We start from the raw sequence: 22,257 nt of genomic DNA, 5'->3' as shown, positions 1-22,257 counted from the left end.
TAGATATCCAATTATTACATTTATTATTTTGCATATATGTTTCCAGTTATTCTAGCATCATTGTTGAAAAGACTATCCTTATCCATTGAATTATCTCTGCATCTTTTTCAAAAATCAATTGTCCACATGTGTGGGGGTCTATGTTTAGTTCCTTTTGTTTCATTGACCTTTTTTCCCTATCCTTATGTTATTGCCATAGTTTATTGGTTAATGTAACTTTATAAGTCTTGAAATTAGGTGATACTAGCATTCTGATTTTGTTCTTCTTCTTCAAAGTCATTTTGGTTATTCTAGGTTCTTGTATTTCCTTGCAAATTTTGGAGTTAGCTTGTCAATATCACACACACACACACACACACACACACACATACACACACACAAACACACTCACACAGAGCCTGTGAGTGTTTGATTGGGTTCGCATTGACACTATGGTTCAGTTTGGAAAGAACTGACAACTATATTTCTATATACTTGCAACAAACATTCAAAATTTTAAAATGAAAATTAATATCACAATAGCATCAAAATATTAAACACTTTAAATATGATAAAAGATGTGAAAGACCAGTTCACTGAAAAGCACAAGACGTTGCCAAGAGAATCACAGACCTGAATAATCAGAACAATGTACCTTGTCATAAGTCAGAAGACTCAACACTGGAATGATTTCTTTTCCCTTTAATAATGGAAGCAACTGCATTTTTGCTTCTCTTTGACTATGTTCTGCCTAAAAGAATCTGAGCAGAAAAAAATATGCGTAACTTCTGAGTCATATCTTTTTCGATTTCCATTTTTTCCTTCCTTTGGGTCAATGAGAATGGGGATAGAATTTGAGGGCAATGCCTCTTCAAATCTAGTCTTCTGACCAGCAGCATCAGCATTACCTGGGAGCTTTTTAGAAATTCAGGTTCTCTGTCCTCACCCCAGACACACTGAATCAGAAACCCTGGTGTTAGAGTTCAGCACTCCCTGTTTGGGAAAAAAAAAAAAAAAAACCAGGTGGGTCTGATGCAGGGTAACATTTGCCAGCTACTGCCCACTGGGAATGCAAAGCATCAAGTAGGGCCTGACTGGCTGATATCCTCACTGAGCGAGTTGCCCACTCTCCCTGGACCACCAGCCTACCTCCATCCTCTTATGTGAAGGAGAAATAAACTTCTTTTGCTTGAGACATCTGTAATTTTTTGCTTGCTTTTTGTGTTTCTGAAATACCTTTTTATTGGAGTCTCACTGATGTAGGCGTTTGTCATTTTTGTCTCTTTGTTATACCAATTTAACCCATCCCTAGGTAAGGCCCCTTCTTGCCTCCCTGTGATATTCTCCTGTCCTTGTGTCTGGGAAGTTTCTCTTTTAGGATACACTGTTTATCTAAATGCTATCAAGAGCATCACTTCATGTCAAGGATTGTATTTGCAAGGATTGTACACCAAAGAGTACATCATAATAAGAGTCAGTACCTTTCCTGTATGCATCTTGACACTTGGAAAAGTTGGATAAATAATAAAGCTACATAATATGTTATATTCAAAGATATAAATTATCATATTCAAGTTAATCTTAAAAATTTAAATATGAAACATGCATTTTCCTTTTTGCATAATTTCTTCGCTTTTTCTCTAACTTTGATGAGGAACTACGAGGTTTATCCTTTCCCTTCAAAGTATTAACTTTTTTTCAATCCATTCCTATCATGTAGGTACTTTAGTCATCAGTAACAGCAAGAATTATCCTGAAGACTTGTTGGAAAGAATTGAGAAGGTATGAATAGCCCTAGTTGCTAAAAGTAAAAGAAAAACTCTTTAGATAATATTCACACTTGACTGTTTATCAAATCTTCAAGCAGGAAAAAAAGAATTATGATGTGGAAAAAATTTAGTATTATTTTAATCATTTAGGTAGGTAGGTGACAGGAAGATAGATATAAAGATAGATAGATAGATAACTTCCCAAAATATAGTGAAATACTGTCAATAACTTGATGGAAATTTTTCAATGATTCATCACAAAGCACTTCTTATGATGCTTGAAACAGCCTGTCAAACAACTTGAATACTTCCTGGTGACAGGAGATTCAAGTGTTCACAGCTCGCTCAATATTCCACTTATTTGTGAAGCACCTACTCTGTACCATGCAGCCTCTTCAATTTTTGAACAGTTTTAATTGTTTTAAAGTTCTAACTCATACTGAGAGGAAATCCTCCTGTAAAGAGCTTCAACACAGCTCCGGAGAAGAAACACACTCTGCTGGAGGCTGGAGAGAGACACACAACTGCCTCCAGGAAGCTCAAAATGTCATGCGGCCAGGGGTTCGGGGTCTGACAATGGAATAATAAACACTGAGCTATATGGGGGTTCCCAGGTGTCTCAGCTGTAAAGAATCTGCCTGCCAGTGCAGGAGATCTGGGTTCGATCCCTGGGTCAGAAAGATCCCCTGGAGAAGGAAATGGCAATCCAGTCCAGTATTCTTGCCTGGGACGTCCCATGGACAAAGGAGCCTGGTGGGCTACAGTCCGTGGAGTCACCAAAGAGTTGGACACGACTGAGTAACTAAACAACAACACAGATTTACAAAGTGCTCTGAGAAGCCAGATGCAAAAGCCACTACTTCTGCTGAGAGTGCTCAGAAGACTCCAGAGAAAGCATGGTATCAGAAAAGGGTGAACGGGACTCAAAAGAGAAAAAACATCTCGTTCGAGGAAGAGTATGAATACAAGCATGGAAGCCTAAAAAAGCACGACTTATTTGAGAAACTTAAAGTGGCTCAGTAAGTCCAGAATAAAAGTCTGTGGAGCAGAAGATAGGACCGACAAAAGTTGGTAAGAAGCAAGTCAGGAAAACACTTGTTCTTCATGATAAGAAGTTTGAATTCCAGGCTTTGGGGGAATCAGTAAAGAATGTTGAATGAGGTCTGTGACAACCTGGAGGGATGAGGTGGAGAGGGAGGTGGGAGGGACGTTCAGGAGGGAGGGGACCATGTATACCTATGGCCAATTCATGATGATGTATGGCAAAAACCACCACAATATTGTAAAGTAATTATCCTCCAATTAAAATAAATAAATTGAATAATAAAAAAAGAATGTTAAATAAGGAAGTAACATGATTGGCTTTCATTTTTCTTTTTGAAGTTTTATTAATAAGCTTTATTTTAAGCAGATATGGTATATAACATCCTAGAATTTTTCTTTTAGTTTTTATTGTATATTGGAGTATAGTTGATTTACAGTGTTGTGTTAGTTTCAGGTATACAGCAAAGTGATTCAGTTATACATATATCTATTCTTGCTCAAATTATTTTCCCATTTAGGTTATTACAGAATATCAAGTAGAGTTCCCTGTGCTATACAGTAGGTTCCTTTGTGGTTTATCTTTTTTAAATATAGTAGGGTGTATATGTTGATCCCAAACTCCTAATTTATCCCTCTCCCATACCTTTTCCTTTTGATATCCGTAAGTTTTTTTTTCTGATTTGAACAATTACTCTGAAGTACAGGATGAATCTGAGAAAGGAGAAAACATAAGGATAGAGAAAAAGTATTGGGCTTCCTTGATGGCTCAAATGGTAAAGAATCTGCTCACAATGCAGGAGACCTGGGTTCAATTCCTGGGTCCAGGAAAATCCCCTGGAGAAGGGAATAGCTACCCACTCCAGTATTCTTCAGAGAAGGCAAGGGCACCCCACTCCAGTACTCTTGCCTGGACAATCCCATGGGCGGAAGAGCCTGGTAGGCTGTAGTCCATGGGGTCGCAAAGAGTCGGACACGACTGAGCAACTTCACTTTCACTTTTCACTTCCACGCATTGGAGAAGGAAATGGCAACCCACTCCAGTGTTCTTGCCTGGAGAATCCCAGGGACGGAGGAGCCTGGTGGGCTGCCATTTGTGGGGTCGCACAGAGTCAGACACAACTGAAGCGACTTAGCAGCAGTAGCAGCCAGTATTCTTGCCTGGAGAATTCCATGGGCAGAGGAGCAATCTGAGAAAGGAGAAAACGTAAGTAGAGAGACCTGTACGTGATGTGTTTCCTCTCTTTCTCTCTCCAACCCTCTCTCTGTTCCTTTCTCCTGAAATAGTAAATATGTCTAAACCAAGGTGCTACAAGTGAGGAAGAGATGAACCAACAGAATTCAGAGATAAAATCATCATCAGTACTTTCCAACCAACCAGATATGGGGATTGAAGGAGTGGGCTCTAATTCTGCCCCTTGGAGCATCACAGAATTCTTCCCTATGATAACTCTTCATCCACTTGAGAATAATTATCACATTCTTTCCCTCATCTTTCAGACAAAGTGCTCCTTCTCTGTGACCCAAGAGCAGTAAAATGCCATTCCCCAGTCTTACCATCCTCCAATGTTTGATTAGATAAAGAAGGTGCCTTCTCTGAAATTTCTCAACTCAACAATGTGCTCAAAACTCAGTGAACAAATTAATGCATTCTTCTTCAGCCTATAGGTATTTACACCAGCCAAAACATCTCCCTCGCTGTTCAGTTGTCAAGAAAATATACTAATGCTTCTAAATCGAGAACAAAAATAAAATCCCTCAGAAATAAAGTTTAACATTTCATATTTTTGGCTCTTAAAACATTCTTCTATTTGTGCTATCCTGAACATATGACTTGCAAAGTGAAGTAGCCATAAATCAGGCTGCAACACCCCTCCTCTCAGACATTTGTCAGGAAAAATTATTAATACACTGGCTAAGAGAACACTAATAAAACAGTGCATTGCATTGCATTTGGTCTTTATTCAACAATGGCAAAGAGTTCCAAAGCAAAAGACAAAGAAAATTAGAATGATTATTATCCCATACCCTGTTCTACTGATGAAGCACATTCTTGATGCTGGCAAAACTCCTGGACCTGATCTTTATTTTTTAACCTACTGATTCTTTTCCATCAGTGACAGACTTGTTCTGCCACAAGAGATGCATTTCCAAATTGGCCTGAGGGAGACATGTGGGTTAGAAACAATATTGTCATTGGCCTAGTTCTGGCAAGATGGGTGGAAAATCAGACAACTGTTATGTTTTGCAGTTGTGGGCTAATAGTGCCCTCTGTTTTCCATTTTTGCTCCCATCAACAGAATTACCAGATGGCTAAGAAGCCACTATAATAGAAGTAATGTTCCAATATAGTGGGAAAAGACCAACCCAATAAACACCCTGACATTTATCTAGTTGCAATTAGCAATCTTTGTGTTTAAAGATAAAGTTTTTTAAAAAGAATACATAACAGAAACCCTTGAAGCTTCACTCCTTTCACCAGAATACTTGTGCGTTGTTGTTTTTTTTTAAGAGCAATACATTCATTGCAGACTCCAGCATTCTCACCCATCCTCCCAAATGCCAAACCTTATGACCCAAAGGACCACAGTCACTTAAAAGACTTGTAACACTCTTCAAAATGCCTCCAGAGATTCTGAGTCAGTGGGTCTACGATGGAACATAAGAATCTGTAATTTCAAAAAATCTTTCCAGATGATAGGGAACCACTTTGAGAAGTCTGAGGTCTACCTGTGGGAGAAACTTTTAACTCAGGCTGCTGGCCAGGGAACTAATCAGTTGGGTGGATTTTCAGTTCAGACAGCCTCTGCTCCTACCTCCGGGTTTCTTGGCGCCTCCTAGTGGACGGAGAGCAAAGTACCCATGGTGAGTGTGTTCCCTGAGAACCAGTGATTTTTAGAATAGTCAAGGAACTGCCTGGAGGAAAAATAAAAAAGCTTCCTCTCTTAACATGTGAACATGTAACTCTAGTAGGACTCAGTTAATAAAACCACTGTTTTCTTCACCACCACCTTCAAGTTTGGTTCATTCCATTGAGTTAATGCTTCATCTACTCCTGAAAGAAATTCTGGGAAGATGAAATTCATTTTTCCAGGCATCCTCAGATAAGAAAACCATTTTGTGTGAAAGAGTCTCATCTTTTAATTATAAGTTAAGTCAAGAGGACTTCCTAGGTGGTACAGTGGTTAAGACTTAGTCTTCCAATGCACTGGGTTCCGGTTTGATTCCTGGTTGGGAAGCTGAGATTCCACATGCCTGGGGACCAAAAAACCAAAATAGAAAACAGAAGCAATATTGTAACAAGTTCAAAACAAGACTTTAAAGATGCCCACATCAAAAAATAAAAAAGTTAAGTCAAAAGTGCATAATTCAAAGCTACAATGTTACTCCTCCCCAACTTGTACTGGTACTCCCAAATGAGGTCTGCACATTCAAACTTTTCTCAATATCCTCTCTAGTTTCTCCCCTTCCTCCACCTCACTCATTCAGCTTCCTCTGCCCCAGGCAAGACTGCAGGTGGAGCTGGGGTCAGAAGAGAGAAGGGAGAAGGAAGGACTCTACAAAGTCTTGCCTGACTAAAACCATACCACCTGCCACTGGCTCCCTCTGCTGGCTGCTGTGGAAAGTGTGAAGGGTCTTTGTGGAGCTCCTGCCATCATTGAGAACTCTCAACCGAACAGATTCGTTCTGTCTGGCTCACGGCTCACAGGTCCTCCTCTGTCAGTTCCTGACTTCCTCTGCACAATTAAAGCCTTTCTTTTTTTTTTAGCTGATGATCTTTTGTTTTTGTTTTTTGATCGATTACCATAATAAGTTGATTTAACATTTATCATCTCATATATATGCCCAAAAATGAATATGTTTTTTCCTCTTGATGAGAAGTCTTAGGATCTATTCTCTTAACAACTTTCAAATATACCCATAAAGCAGTGTTGGGGCTTGCCTGGTGACTCAGACGGTAAAGAATCTGCCTGCAATGTGTGAGATCTGGGTTCAATCCCTGGGTCGGGAAGATCCCCTGGAGGAGGAAATGGCTGCTCACCTCAGTATTCTTGCCTGGAGAATCCCAATGGACAGAGGAGCCTGGTGGGTTCCAGTCCATGGGGTCACAAAGAGTTGGACATGACTGAGCAACTAACACATTCATAAAGCAGTGTTAACTATAGCTGTCGTGTTGTACAATACATTATAGCCACAGAACTGGTTTACCTTGTAACTGGAAGTTTGTGTCTTTTGACCTTCATCCAGTTCCTTTACCCAGCCCTGCCTCTGCTGCTGCTGCTAAGTTGCTTCAGTCGTGTCCAACTCTGTGCAACCCCATAGACGACAGCCCACCAGGCCCCGCCGTTCTCCAGGCAAGAACACTGGAGTGGGTTGCCATTTCCTCCTCCAATGCATGAAAGTGAAAAGTGAAAGTGAAGTCGCTCAGTCGTGTCCGACTCTTAGCGACCCCATGGACTGCAGCCTACCAGGCTCCTCTGCCCATGGGATTTTCCAGGCAAGAGTACTGGAGTGGGGTGCCATTGCCTTCTCCCGCCCTGCCTCTGCTAACTGCAAATCTCTTTCTAAGAAGTTGGTTTTTTTTTTTTTCTTCTTGTTTGTTTATTTAGATTCCCCATACAAGCCAGAGCACACAATATTTATCTTTCCTGTCTGGCTTATGTCCAAGGTAATACCCTCAAGGTCCATCCAAACTGTCACAAATGCAGATTTTCCTCCTTTCTATGACTGAATAATATCCCACTGTATGTTTAAGCCACAGATTCTTTATCCATGCATCCACCAATGGACACTTAAGTTTTTTCGTGTCTTGGATACTGTAAATGATTACAGCCTTTCTTGAAGAGCTCTCTTGCTCTCCCTGCCCCTCAGAGCTTGGGCAGGATTCAAGGCAGTTCAAGGCTAGCTTTCTTTCTCACACGTGGCCCACATCTGATCCACTGAAAAGACTCCTGTGTCATTCGCTGTCCCACCATCAAAGCAGGAATATCGAACCAAGAATTTTGCTTTTAGGTGCTTCAAGCACGTATCAGACATCAGTCAACCATGTTCCTCCAGCAACAGGAAAATAATGTATTCCTTTGAAGTGCATTTTGCTTGACATAAAGCAAAGAAGCCTTCCTTCTACTTCATCTGCATGAGGAAAGAAGATGGGAAGAATACTAAAAACCCCCTCTAAAAATCCTCTTATCTCTCTAACCAACTCCTCTCAGTCTCTCCAGCTTCTCCCATAACCCAAGGTAGATGATCTACAAAATCAGTCTATTGCTGTTATTCAGTTGCAAAGTCATGTCCAACTCTTTGCAACCCCATGGATTGCAGAACCCAGGCTTCCCTGTTCTTAGCACCTCCCGGAGTTTGCTCAAACTCATGTCTATTGAGTCAGTGATGCCATCCAACCATCTCATCCTCTGTTGCCCCTTTCCCCTCCTGCCTGCAATCTTTCTCAGCGTCAGGGTCTTTGCCAATGACTCAGCCCTTCGCCTCAGGCGGCCAAAATATTGAAGCCTCAGCTTCAGCATCAGTCCTTCCAATGAATATTCAGCATTGATTTCCTTTAGGATTGATTGGTTTGATCTCCTTGCTGTCCAAGGGACTCTCAACAGTCCAAAATATGTTTAAGTGACCCTGCACCCCCTCCTTGGCATGCAGTACTTCCATTGTCTTGAATCCTCAGATGAAACAGCCATTTACAGAGTCCCCTTTTACATTTGGGCAGCTTAAATCTTAGTCTTTTAGACTGCAAAACTGAGAAGGGCAATGGATTTCCAATAGAGGATCTGAACATGCCCTGCATTCAGTTGGCTCTTTGACATTTGAAGTCTGGGCAGACTGGCAGGTCCCATTTGCCAAGGAGCAATTACTTCTGTAGTAATTAGGTCTGAAATCATGTTGCCTCTTTGAATCAAAAGCAGTTATCTGTGCAAGATAACACTCAACCAGTGCAGACACAGAAGAGTAAACAAACAGCCAGTGTTTCCTCAGCCAGACACAAAACTGAACTTCATGGCACATAGAGATTCTGAGAGTATTAAACAATACAAGACTAGAATCCTAAGAATACCAAAGAGATTTATTGACCAAAGACAAAATCTAAAAATATAAACTGATTGTTTCTATTATAACAGGAAAAGAACAGAGGGACAAAGTGAGGGGAAAAAGAGAAAACTTAAGTAGTAAATTGGAAAGCAAAAATTTAGGTGTATCAACTATTCTGAAGATCAACAGTTTGACTGCCTTGTTTTACATAAATACTAACAATAGGGACTTCCCTGGTTAAGACTTCGCCTTCCAATGCAGGGGGCCTGGGTTTGATCCTGAGTCGGGGAGCTAGATCCCATGTGCTGCAACTTAGACTTGGCACAGCCAAAATAAATAAATAAAAATAAATATTAAACATAAAAATTATTTTTAAAAAAGAAACAGCAATTCTGAATTGCTAAGAGAACTAAAAATGTTCCACCTCCCTTTTCTGCTTTTATTTTTGGTCTGTGTGAGATAAAGACAAACAAAAGGACAACTACAGGTTTGACTCAAGCAATAAGCATATCAGCTTAAAATGAACAAAGCTAACGCAAATTGGCAAAAGTTTTTCATGCAAAATGAACCATCAAATCCCAGGACTTGAAGCATATAAATTCTTGGCATTATTCAATGGGTGTTTATTGACTGTTCATGCAATATTAAGCTTAGGGCGAAGATGGCAGTGGGGAGTGGGTGCTTATGGAGTGGTTAAGAATAAAAGTATGAGAGAGATCTTCCCTTGAGACATTTTATCCTCATTAAAAAGTAATTCTTACAGGTTCAAATCATTGCTTCAAATCCAAAGACATTCAGAACTGCATGTAAAGCCATATTTTGTTTCAAAAATAAATTTCAAGACTTCCCTCATGGTCTAGTGGTTAAGAATCTACCTGACAATGTAAGGGACATGGGTTCAATCCCTGATCTGGGAAAATTCCTCATGCCACAGGGCAACTAATGCCATGTGCCCGTGTGTTCCAACGTCTCCACAACTAAAGAGAAGCCACCACCACAAGAAACTCACAGCACAGTGAAAAGTAGCCCCTGCTCGCCAACTAAAGAAAAGCTCACATGCGACAACAGAGACCCAGAACAAGCAAAAATAAAATAATTAAAAAGATTCACATCCTCCATAAAGTTTTTTTTTAATAAATAAATTTCAGATTTGCTAACAAACAAAAACAGTTATCCCACCCCCAAATAAAACCCACAGCAAACATCAACACAATAATGAAAACTGTAAAGCATTAACTTAAAAATTAGAAAAAAGGCAAAATTCCTGATATCACCAGTTCTGTTCACATTACACAGGATATCTGAACCAGTAAAAGAATAAAGAGAAAAGATGTAAAAAACATGAGAACTGAACAGGGAAAATCAACAGCCAGTATATGCTTATATACATTTGTTGTTGCTGTTGTTTTGTTGCTAAGTTGTGTCTGACTCTTTTGCAACCCCATGGACTATAACCTGCTCCTCTGTCCATGAACTTCTCCAGGCAAGAATACTGAATAGGTTGCCATGTCCTTCTCCAGGGGATCTTCCGAACCCAGGTGCAGTCAGGAGATCTTTTACCCTGAGCCACTTGGGAAGCCCAGCACTTGTATACATAGAAAACTCAAAAAAAATTATATAGCTAAACTGCTATAAATATTAAGAGATTTTTAACAAAGTAGCTGGATATAGGATTATTAGTTTTTAAATCCATATTAAAAAGTCAATTGTACTTTTACACACCAGCAATAGACATTTACAATGTATAACTTTAAAAGATATCACTTAAAAATCAACAGTTAAGAAAAGTTGTATAAATAAATTTAACAAAATCTTTGCACAGTCTCCAAGAAGAAAAATATAATACTTTACATGAAAGATGACTTATGAGAGCTATACCATGTTCATGGGATACATGAACATAAATATACTGTATCATTATCCTTAACTTATTCTGTATATTCAATTTCATTCTAATCATAGTTCAATAGGTTTTATTGAACATTAAAAGCTAATTTTTACTCATATGTAGATTGATGGGTAGATAGAGAGATGAACAGTTATTTAACAAGGCGATATAGCAAAAAGTTATTATAGAATCTAAGCAGTGTATAGTCCCTTGAGCTGCAAGGAGATCCAACCAGTCCATCCTAAATGAAATCAGTCCTGAATAGTTCATTGGAACGACTGATGCTGAAGCTGAACTCCAATACTTTGGCCACCTGATGCAAAGAACTGACTCATTGGAAAAGACCCTGATGCTGAGAAAGATTGAAGGTGGGAAGAGAAGGGGATGACAGAGGATGAGATGGTTGGATGGCATCACCAACTCAATGGACATGAGTTTGAGTAGGCTCTGGGAGTTGGTGATGGACAGAGAGGCCGGGCATGCTGTAGTTGCTGGGGTCACAAAGAGTTGGACACGAATGAGTGACTGAACTGAACTGAACTGAAGCAGTGTGTTTATGAGTGTTCGCTACAAAGCTCTTTCAACTTCTTTTCATTTTTGGAACTTTTCATAATAAAATGTTGGGGGAAAATCATATGTAAATGTCAACAGGTAAGACTAGCCCAGAGACTCCTGAAAAGGAAGAACCAGGAATGCACATAGGAAAAGTTCGAATAGAAATTATAATAATTAAGAGATTATGACATTGGTGTGGAAATAGAAAAACAAATCACTAGAATAGAATAGAAATCAGGCATTTATGAAAACCTAATTTATTTCAGATCTGACCTTATAGATCACTGGGGAAAGGGTGGGTCATTTGTTAAATGGTACAAGGAAAATCGGTAAGCATATAGAAAATAATTTAAATGTTAACAACAAAACTTTAAAACTTTTAGGAAAAAGTAAAGAGAATATCTTTAAATATCTTTAAATTAGTGAAGGCAAAAAAATACGTATAATAAAACCATTTGCAGAAAAGATTTAAAACAGACAATGTTAAAATATATATATAATACGTATATATATATATACATATATATATATAAAGGATACTAAAAGGATAAGCAAAACATTACTGTTATTGTTCAGTTGCCAAGTCATGTCAGACTCTTTGCAACCCCATGGACTGCAGCACACCAGGCATCCCTGTCCTTCACCATCTCCCGGAGTTTGCTCAAACTCATGTCCATTGAGTTGGTGATACCATCCAGCCATCTTATCTTCCATTGCCCCCTTCTCCTCCTGCCTTCAATCTTTCCCAGAACAAGGATCTTTTCCAGTGAGTCAGCTCTTTACATCAGGTGTCCAAAATATTGGAGTTTCAGCTTTAGCTTCAGTCCTTCCAATATTAAATGTATAAAATTTATGAAATGTTTTTCTTTCTATGCCAGTAGCTCTCTTGTCAACATGGTGAACATTTTTGAAATCCACTGGACTTTCTGTAAGAAGTGTGGCAACACCAATCTCACAAAATGACGCAGTACAAGAAGGGCAAAGATCCTCTGTATGCCTGGGGAAAGCAGCCTTATAACAGGAATCAGAGTGGCTATGGTAAGCAAACTAAGCTGTTTTTCTGGAAAAAGGCTAAAACTACAAAGAAGATTTTGCTAAGGCTTAAATGTGTTGAGCCCAATGCAGATCTAAAAGAATGCTAGGGGACTTTTTGGCTGTCCATGGTTAAGACTTCACCTTCCAATACAGGGGGACAGGTTCCATCCTTGGTTTGGGAGCTAAGATCCCACATTACTCGGAGCCAAAAAACCAAACATGAACAATATTGTAACAAATTCAATAAAGACTTTTAAAATGGCCCACATAAAAAAAAAAACTTAAAAAAATAAAAGAATGCTGGGTATTCACAGATGCAAGATTTTTGAAGTGGGAGGAGATAAGAGGAATGGCCCAAGTGATCCAGATCTAAGCTCTATCTTTTGTTTTATTATAGAGACAAAAACTATTGAGGTTATGCTCACTTCATTTGGAGGCTTTGATCTTTGGGGAGGAAAATAGTGTCATCAACAAAGTTCTCCTTGTGGGGAAATTTATGTTTTAAAAAAGTATATGGAGTGGAGAGATGAAGATGAAATTTGGAATGAGCATATCAAAAGCCACAGATGTCGTGGTAATGATCTATTTTTTTTAATTGGGTGATATATACGAATATATGTATTCTAATACTTTGGCCTTCTGATGCAAAGAATTGACTCATTGGAAAAGACCCTGATGCTGGGAAAGCTTGAAGGCAGGAGGATAAAGGGACGACAGAGGATGAGATGGTTGGATGGCATCACCAACTCAGTGGACATGAGTTTGAGCAAGCTCTGGGAGTTGGTGATAGACAGGGAAGCCTGGCATGCTGCAGTCCATGGGGTCACAAAGAGTCGGACACGACCGAGCAACTGAACTGATATATGAATATTTCTTTATATTTATAAAACTGGACACATACTGTTTTATACATGATACAATATGCAAATTAAAGATTTTAGGTCAAATGCAGAATGCTAAAAAGCCTAATGCGTGCTGTGCTTAGTCGCTCAGTCCTGTCCGACTCTTTGCAACCCTATGGACTGCAGCCCACCTGGCTCTAGTGTCCGTGGAGATTCTCTAGGCAAGAATATTGGAGTGGGTTGCCATGCCCTCTCTCCTCCAGGGGATCTTCCCAACCCAGGGATTGAACCCAAGTCTCCTGCATTGCAGGAGGATTCTTTTACCATCTGAGCTACCAGGGAAGCCCAAAAGGTCTAATAGGAAAGTAAAAATCTAAAAAAGCTAGTCAAAATAGAAAGAGATGAGTAAACTCTTAAAATCCTAAGATTTTCATGTCTCTCAACTTTAAAGGAAATAAGCCAAAATAAGGGTGACGCTGGCTTATACTTTAGTAAATTTGGTAAAGCATCCATGAAATATAATCTAGAGGTGTAAAAACCACACATGACTTCATGAAGTTCTTTTTTATTAGTCTTCTCAAAGTTTACAAATTGTAGCTAAGTATGTCTTTCCTGCCTTAGAAGAGCATGGGAGTGGAAATTATGACCAAATATCCATCCCTCCCTCCTTCCTTCCATCCTTTCTCTCTACTTCTGTATTAGTTTTGGTTTCCTAATACTATATATTAAATTACAAAAAGAAAAACCCCACAGAAGCTTAAAACAAGTTTATTATTTCACAGTTTTGGGTCAAGAACTTAGTCACAGGCCAACTGGGTCCTCTGCTCAGAGTCTTGCCAGGCCAAAAAAGCAAAGTGTGACAAGAGCTGTGTTGTCATCTGTGACTGAGTCCTCCTCCATACACATTCAGATTGTTGGCAGAATTCAGCTCCTGTGGTTATAGCACTGAGGTCTCAGTATTCTTGCTAAGTTCTGGTTCATGGTCATCTCAGTTTCTAGAGGCTGCCCTCTGGTCCTAGCTACACGGCATTCCTACAACTTACAGCTTACTTTTCAAAGCCAGCAGGAGATATCTCTCTCATGCTTCAAATCTAACTTCTTTTAAGGGCACACCTGATTGAGCCAGGCCCTCCTGGGATAATCTCTCTTTTGTTTAATACAAATTCAACTGACTGGGGACGTTAATTACAGCTGGAAACCACAAGTTGTTTAAGATGCCTGAAGCATAGAATGACAGGCGGCATTGAGTGGGATAAAATGAGAGAAAAAAGTTAAATCACTTAAGACATTTTAAACCAATTATGGAATGTGGTCCTTATCTTAGCAACAGTTAGAAACCTTGAAATAGTGAGGGTTTTTAGGAGCAAAAATATTGACTGATCAGATCTGCAGTTTAGAAGAATGGCTTTAGGGGGCAGTAATAATGATGTGCTTAGTGTCGTGTCCGACTCTTTGGGACCCTATGGACTGTAGCCTGGCAGACTCCTTTATCCATGGGGATTCTCCAGGCAAGAATACTGGAGTGGGTTGTCAAGCCCTCCTCCAGGGGATCTTTCCAACCCAGGGATCGAACCCAGGTCTCCCGCACTGCAGGTAGATACTTTACCATCTGAGCCACCAGAGAAGCCCAAGAATACTGGAGTGGGTAGACTATCCCTTCTCCAGGGGATCTTTCTGACCCAGGAATCAAACTGGGGTGTCCTGCATTGCAGGTAGATTCTTTACCTGCTGAGCTTTCAGGGAAGCCCAGTAAGAATGATAAAGAGAACACTTCATTTGAGCAAGTATTTGTTTTGTGGCAAAAATAACTCTAGAAACTAAAATGAAATGCATGGTCTCAGAAATGCTTTAATTTGGAAAAAAAAATTTATTATAACCAGAAAAAAAGTCACATGCCCTTCCTCCTCTAACCTACCACAAATATACACAATATGATTTTTGAAAAAATAGCTGAGAGACAGGAAAGTCAAAATACAAAAAAACAACCTTTAGGGGAGAAGCACATTGCAATCCATACTGTATCTTCATCTACTGTTTCCAGGAAGGGTAAAATTTCATCCTTACATGTCCTTGAAGTCAAAGGGATACAGAAAACTTAGCCAGTTACAAAAGTCATTGTGTTCACAGGATAAATTGTTCAGGAGAAGAAGGAATATGACTGATGGCAACATTAATTGAAACTTCCCCTCCCCCCATCCTTTGTTTTTTTAAGTAATACACCAAGCGTTGGGAGAGGTCAAAACAGAGACGTGACCAATGCACAGGTGAGCTTGCCGAAAAACATCTCTTGATGAAGGGAGGAGAGAATATGGCTCTTCAGAGAGAAGGGGCATATCCTGGACATAAATTTATCTCCATCTGTGGCATTCGATCACTTCTCGGTCAATGTGTCAAAGGGCTTATTTTGTGATTGGAGCAACCCACGTGTATGATAAATTGCCAGCCTCATCTCTTGACTGACTTGTAAATCTCAGTCCTTTTCGGGGATTAACTACTTGCTAAATTCATTTATCAAAATTAAAACTAGGTTTTCGGAATGTTGCCCTCCAAATCCCAAGAAACTATAAAAGATTAACCTTTTGCAGATCCTTCCAGACTGAACACCAGTGGGTAACATCAACGCAAGTGATTAATAGGAGCTTTCTAAGATCCGGGGGAGTTGCTGACAGCCATTTCCCTCATATGACAGCATAAGTCATCTCCTAATCAACCTATGAAAACACACACCCTGAAACTCTCCGTACTAATGGAACACATCCAATTAATATTTAGAATATCCATAGGAGTTCTGTTTTGCATTAGTACCAGAGGTTTTTACAAGTGTATCAGACCTCCTCAAGGCTGTAAAACAGAATTCATTAACTCAGTCTCGTTCAATCACTCCAGAAGCAACAGTAGCAGCCGCAGAATGAAAGTCCAATCCAGAGTGAATCAGCTTCCAGAAGTCGCAGCTTCTCTGTGATGCTGCTGTTTGTTTTTAAGGTCATTAGCTAACATTTGTATCTCACTGACCCCTGGACCATCCAAGTTGCATACAGCCTGTATATTTGCCATGGAGAAGCACACTCCTCTTCCGTCTTCTTTCTTCCTCGTGTATTTACAGCCCATGGTGCTATCTTGGGGCCTTAAAGGCATTTCATCCAAATATCCACATTTGCACAAAATGTTCCGACACCTTCCCAGTACAATCCGTGACATTTTCCCTCCCCTCCCTGGGAGGCGTGTGCTGTGAACCTGCTCCTACTTACATGTGAAATGGCAGCTGGGCTTATTAATGGTTCCCTCAGATCCTCTACCTCCTTTAGTCCTCAAAACAAACTATGGCTCAGTTCATAACAGGTCTGAGAACACCCTAAATAAAGTACCACAGAGACTTCGTTTCCCACTAAAGGGTACAGGTTAGACCCAGATGGAGGTATAAAACAGTATGTGTCCTATCAAAGTAGCCCCAGATTCCCTTAATTACACTTTATGGAGTTGTTCCCTTTGAATCCCCTAAATCAGTGGCAAGCGATCTTTTCCTTTTCCCTGGGGAGCTACAAACTTACACGGTAATCATTTAAATGGGGATCATACAGGTTATGCTAAAGTCATTCATTTTATAAACTTATAGAATACCTAGCAGTACCGAGTATGTATGGTAACCATACACTGTGTGAAGCAATTTATATGCATTATTTCTACCAATCTTGACAATGATTTTGTCGGAGACTGAGGCACAGGGAGTGTCTGTAATGTGTCCAAAGTTACTCAAATCGAGAGTGGTTAGATCAGGAGTCCCAGAGCCTGGGCTGTACTTACTGACTGCCTTCCCTTTCACCCTGAGTTAAGCTCTGAAGTAGGTCCTAGAGTCATATTGGATGGATAAGTCACATGGATGCTGAAGACAGTATTTCTGCCCCACCTCCACCTGGGGCTTAAAGTCCAAGAAAAACATGTCAAAATCTATTGCAAACCTAAGAACAGAATGGTGATCCAGCATGGAGAATGGAAGAGCCAACTTAGGCTAGAAGATTGAAGAAAGCTTCCCCAGAGGAGTGGCATTCAAGCCATAAACATGATGAAGGATATCCATGGGTTCCATCCCTGGTCTGGGAAGATCCCATACGCTACAAAGTAACTAAGCGGTTCACCACAACTGCTGAAGCCTGCATTCCTACAGCCCATGCTCCGCAACAGGAGAAGCCACGGCAGGGAAAAGAGTAGCCCCCATCACCACAAGCTCAGCAACAAAGACCCAGCTCGGCCAAAAATGGATAGATTAAAAAAGGTTTAAAACTTCCACCAGAGCACATGGACTGGCAGGCATAACAACCTTTCCCCTTGAGTGGAGGATCTTTGTGTAGGACAGAACATACTCAGCACCATGAGGTGGTCCTTGCTAGGAATTAGGTAAGAAAGTATTTCAGGATAGTGAGATTGGAATGCAAAGACCAAGAGAATCAATTTTTGATAACAGAAAAATAGTGAAGAACAAGGCAGAAGATGGAAAGAATCCACCTTAGAGTTTAAGGATGATGGTGAAGGCTTGAAATGCAAAGAAAACTTGTTAGAGGCAAAAAAAAAAAAAAAAAGTGATCTGATCTGTATTGATAATTCACCTGAGGTCGTATACTAACTCCACCAATTACACATTTGTAATTCTTGTATGTAATTTTATTTTAAAAATTGAAAGCGATCACAAAAGTCTAGACTATAGGAAGGTATAGGAAAAATAACTTAAGTTCCCCCAACAAATAAATCATGAGTTGAAAAAGAAAGAGAGAAATAAAGCAGGAATCTATACAGTGAAAAAGTATGAAGAGAAAAAGCAGCCATGACAATGTGGCGATTTATTTGGTTACTGATTCCAACAGACAAATTATAAAATAATATTTTAAAATTGGCATGGGAGCAATGGAAATGTGAGCATTAACTAGATTTTGTAATATAAGGAATTAACATTTGGGGAGTGATATTGGCACTGTGGTTTTGGTTAAGCATCCTCAGGTTTGAGAGACGGATACAGACATATGGAAAAATCTGGTACGAGACTAGAGCTTGCTTCAAAGTAACTTGGGAAGTGGGAGTGTGGGGGGGGATATGGGTAGAGTAAGACTGGCTATGAATTGATAACTTTGCAGCTATATGATAGGTACATAGGGATTCATTATACTATTCTGTGCATTTTCATGTAAGTTTCAGGTTCTTTATAACAAATTTTGTTTAAGGACCGAACAAGATTCTATTCAATGAGTAATGGAAAAATTGCATTGCTTCTGATGATGGTCAGTTAGGGAGATAATGAAAGAGAGGAAACAATTTTTAAGGGGAAGATACACAAGTCAGAAAAAGACCAAAAGATGAAAAGGACTGGAACACAGAGACATGGAGGCATAAATACAAACAGAAAAAGAGGAAGCAACCAAGCAAAAGACAGACTTGTGAAATGACATTACCACCTTGTGGTCTTTTAGGATATTGCTCCTAGCGACTCCAGCCGTGATGTTTTTTCACACTTGTAGGCATTTGTGGGGATGTCACACCTACACTTGGACCAGGTGAAACGGAGGTAACAGCCATGCCTAAGCTTTGGTCTGGAGGTTTCTTATTTGTGACCAAATTTTGTTGACTCTCCTAATATTTTCAGACCATACCTGACTTTTTATCACAAGGTTCCCACATTTGTTACGTTTTATTGTCCTAAGTTTCCCACTTTATTTATTCAGGGTTAGCTCCTGATTTGGTATTTCAGGACTTTGTAAATAAATCTTTGTTCACCTATCCAAACCCTCTGTGGTTTGTTTTTGTTAAAAACAGCTTTATCGAGATTATAATTGATATCCAAAAAATTGGACATAATTAACATATATAATTTGATGAGTTTGGAGAGATGTATAAACCATCATGACAATCAAGGTGATAAACATAATCATCACCTCTGTTTATTACATCATCTATTTGCTACTCTAACTCCAGCCTAATCTTACTTTTTTTTTTTCAATATATAGTAACACAATCTTTTTTGTTTTTGTTTTTTAGTATTTGTTTATTTGGCTGCTCCGAGGGCTCCAGAAGGAGATGGGCTCCTTAACGGTGGAACATAGGCTAGTTGCTCTACAGTGTGAGTGATCCTATTTCCCCAACCAGGGATCAAACCCGTGTCCCTTGCATTGGAAAACGAATTCTTAGCCACTGAACCACAGAGAAGTCCCTTAATCATACTTTCTAATGCCTCCATCTCCTTGAGCATCATACTCACCTTTCTCTTCCCTTTTCCAACTCCACAGAAGTTGTTTTTCTTGCAGTATGTGACAGAACAGCACAATGTAGTCATTGTGTGGGAGCAGCCCCACAGACAAAGGAAAGGATTGGAAAATGTGGAAGCAAAGGGATTCTATAGCTAAAATGGCCCCATTATACAGCTATTTGACCCAAGGAAGAACGGTCCATCTCAGAAACAATAGCCAAATAGCCCCAATGCTATTACTATCACATGGTATTATGTTTTAAATTTTTTCCTCCTCTCCATCCACATTCCTCCTGTGTGAGCTCCTGCTGCTCTCCCTGGCATGGACTCTGCCAGCGTCCAAGCCAACCTCCTTACTTCCACTAGCCCCTCCTGACCTTCCACACTGCCTCCAGGGACTTCCCCAAAATACAGGTTAATCCTGGACTCTCTGCTTAATACCTTCCACTATTTCCTAACATCCACGAGAAAAGAATCCTAAGCTCAGACAGCCATGCTGTTTCTAATCTCATCCACTGCAGTGCCCTCAAGGCACATACACCGCCCCATTCATTCCAGATTGCTGGCTGTTCCCGACAAGGCCACTGTATATGTGACACCCCCTGTCTTGGCACTGATTCTTATCCTTGTCTGATAATCCATTTTTATGCCTGGTTAATTCCTAATCTTGATTTGTCTTCACTTAGACCCTGAATTGGGCTTCCCAGGTGGCTCAGCAATAAAGAATCTGCCTGCCAGTGCAGGAGATGTGGGTTCGATCCCTGGGTCAGGAAGATCCCCTGGAGGAAGAAATGGCAACCCACTCCTGTATTCTTGCCTGGAGAATCTCATGGATAAAGGAGCCTGGTGGGCTACAATCCATGGGGTCACAAAGAGTCAGATGCGATCAAGCACACGCACGCACACACACAGACACTGAATTGAGACTCAGACCTCACACGACTGACCTCACTTCCCAACTGAGTGCTCCTGTAGCATCTTCACACGATTCTACTTAACTCACTGTGTGGTGATGGTGATGTGTTTATTGGTCTCTCTGCAGCCCTGCCTCCAGTCTCGTTAGACTCAAGAGGAAGGTAACTGGAACTGTGCTGCATTAATATAAGCTCTCTTAGAACTTAGCACAGTGCCCCGCAAGGCGTGGGTATGCAATAAAGTTTGGCTGCCTTCTCCTCTGCAGCTCTCTGTGGGAATCTGATCTCTGAATACAGAGTGGGTGGCCAGAGCTTTAATAAAGAAAAGAGATACCACTGGGGACTTACCAGATTGGGTATTTTTTAATGATAATTAGCCAGCGTTAGTAAAGATTCTCTTAAAGTTCAGCTAGGAAGTAAAAAAATTTGTTCAAGCCTTGTAGAAGTAAATATAACAAAATATATTAAACTCGTGCATATCATTAAACTCAGAATGCCACATGCAGGAACTGAAACTGACAATATGCACACAAAACTCCATACAAGAATGTTTGTCACAACAGTATTGATATAGTCTAAAAAAATCTGAGAATCGAAAATGTCAAAAATAGAAGCTTAACAGAGCAAACTGTGGTATAACCATATGATGGAACTCTAGGCAGTGCTTAAAAATTATATAATATGAAATTTACTCTTGAAAAGCAAAAATAAAAAATGCTGGTTATAAGACAACTGTAGTCAATTTTATAGTGCGTGCGTGTGTGTGTGTGTGTACATTTGTGTGTGTGTGCATATGTTTGTTTCTATCATTATTCATCATCAGTCATCGCTCAGTCGCGTCCGACTCTTTGCGATACCATGGACTGTAGCCCACCAGTCTCCTCTTTTCATGTGCTTCTCCAGGCAAGAATACCGGAACGGGTTGCCATGACTTCCTGCAGGGTATCTTCCCAACCCAGGGATCAAACCTGCATCTCCTTTGTCTCCTGCATTGGCAGACAGATTCTTTACCACTGAGTCACCTAATGCAATAGACATTGTACATACATACATTTATACACAAACATAAGATAGCCATGCAGAGTCAAAGTTTGGAAAATATATATAACCAAAATGAAAATAGGTTTATAAATAATGTAGTTGGCTTCTCTGTACTTTCTGATTTTTCTCCACTGAACAGGTATCCATTATAATAATACGAGGGAAATATAAAGTTGGTTTTCTTTTTAAGAGAAGAGGAAGCGAAAAGGAAAGGCAACTGAGTCCCTGAGGCCATCAAGAGAAGAACTAAGGAAGCTGACCTGAATGTAAAAGAGCATCTGAATCTTAATAACACATAGACCTCTGGAATTTTACAGAAGGTTAAGCCAATTGGTCATATGTGCCTTAGTGTCAAGTACTTAGATCAATATGTACTTGAGGTCAGTGTCAATGAATGGAAATAACTGGAAGAGGAGGGAACTGGAAAGAGGAGGTGATATCTGTCAATATTCTGGGTCAGATTATTCACCTAACCCTTCTTTCCTTGCTTGTCCCGGCCCGTCTCTCCACTCTGCCTCCATCCTTAACACAGAGACTTGGAGAATACGAGAAACTTCTTTTACTCATGGAGAACAGGCAGGATATCTGTGGAAGAAGCGAATCAAGAATATCTAGACCATATGCCTGCCCAGTCTACCCAGAGTTGCTTCACCCTAGACTTAGGCCTCTCACCCCTAACCCAGAGCTCAGTGGACACAGTTCAGTGCTTGGAAATTAATTTAAACTTCAGTTCAGTTCAGTTCAGTTCAGTCGCTCAGTCGTGTCCAACTCTTTGAGACCCCATTAATCGCAGCACACCAGGCCTCCCTGTCCATCACCATCTCCTGGAGTTCACTCAAACTCACGTCCATCGAGTCGGTGATGCCATCCAGCCATCTCATCCTCTGTCGTCCCCTTCTCCTCCTGCCCCCATCCCTCCCAGCAT

The 22,257-nt window shown here is 40.2% G+C and overlaps 1 pseudogene; it reads left to right on the top strand.

Annotated features, from left to right (window-relative positions):
• Positions 1-12,165: 12,165 nt before the first annotated feature.
• On the top strand, positions 12,166-12,768 carry LOC105000266 (annotated as a pseudogene).
• The last annotated feature ends 9,489 nt before the right edge of the window (positions 12,769-22,257 follow it).

This window comes from Bison bison, unplaced genomic scaffold (genome assembly GCF_000754665.1).
Source record: "Bison bison bison isolate TAMUID 2011002044 unplaced genomic scaffold, Bison_UMD1.0 scf7180017864370, whole genome shotgun sequence".
NCBI lineage: Eukaryota > Metazoa > Chordata > Mammalia > Artiodactyla > Bovidae > Bison > Bison bison.
The sequence above is the reverse complement of the archived record's forward strand: the minus strand, read 5'-3'. Positions and strand labels throughout refer to the sequence as shown.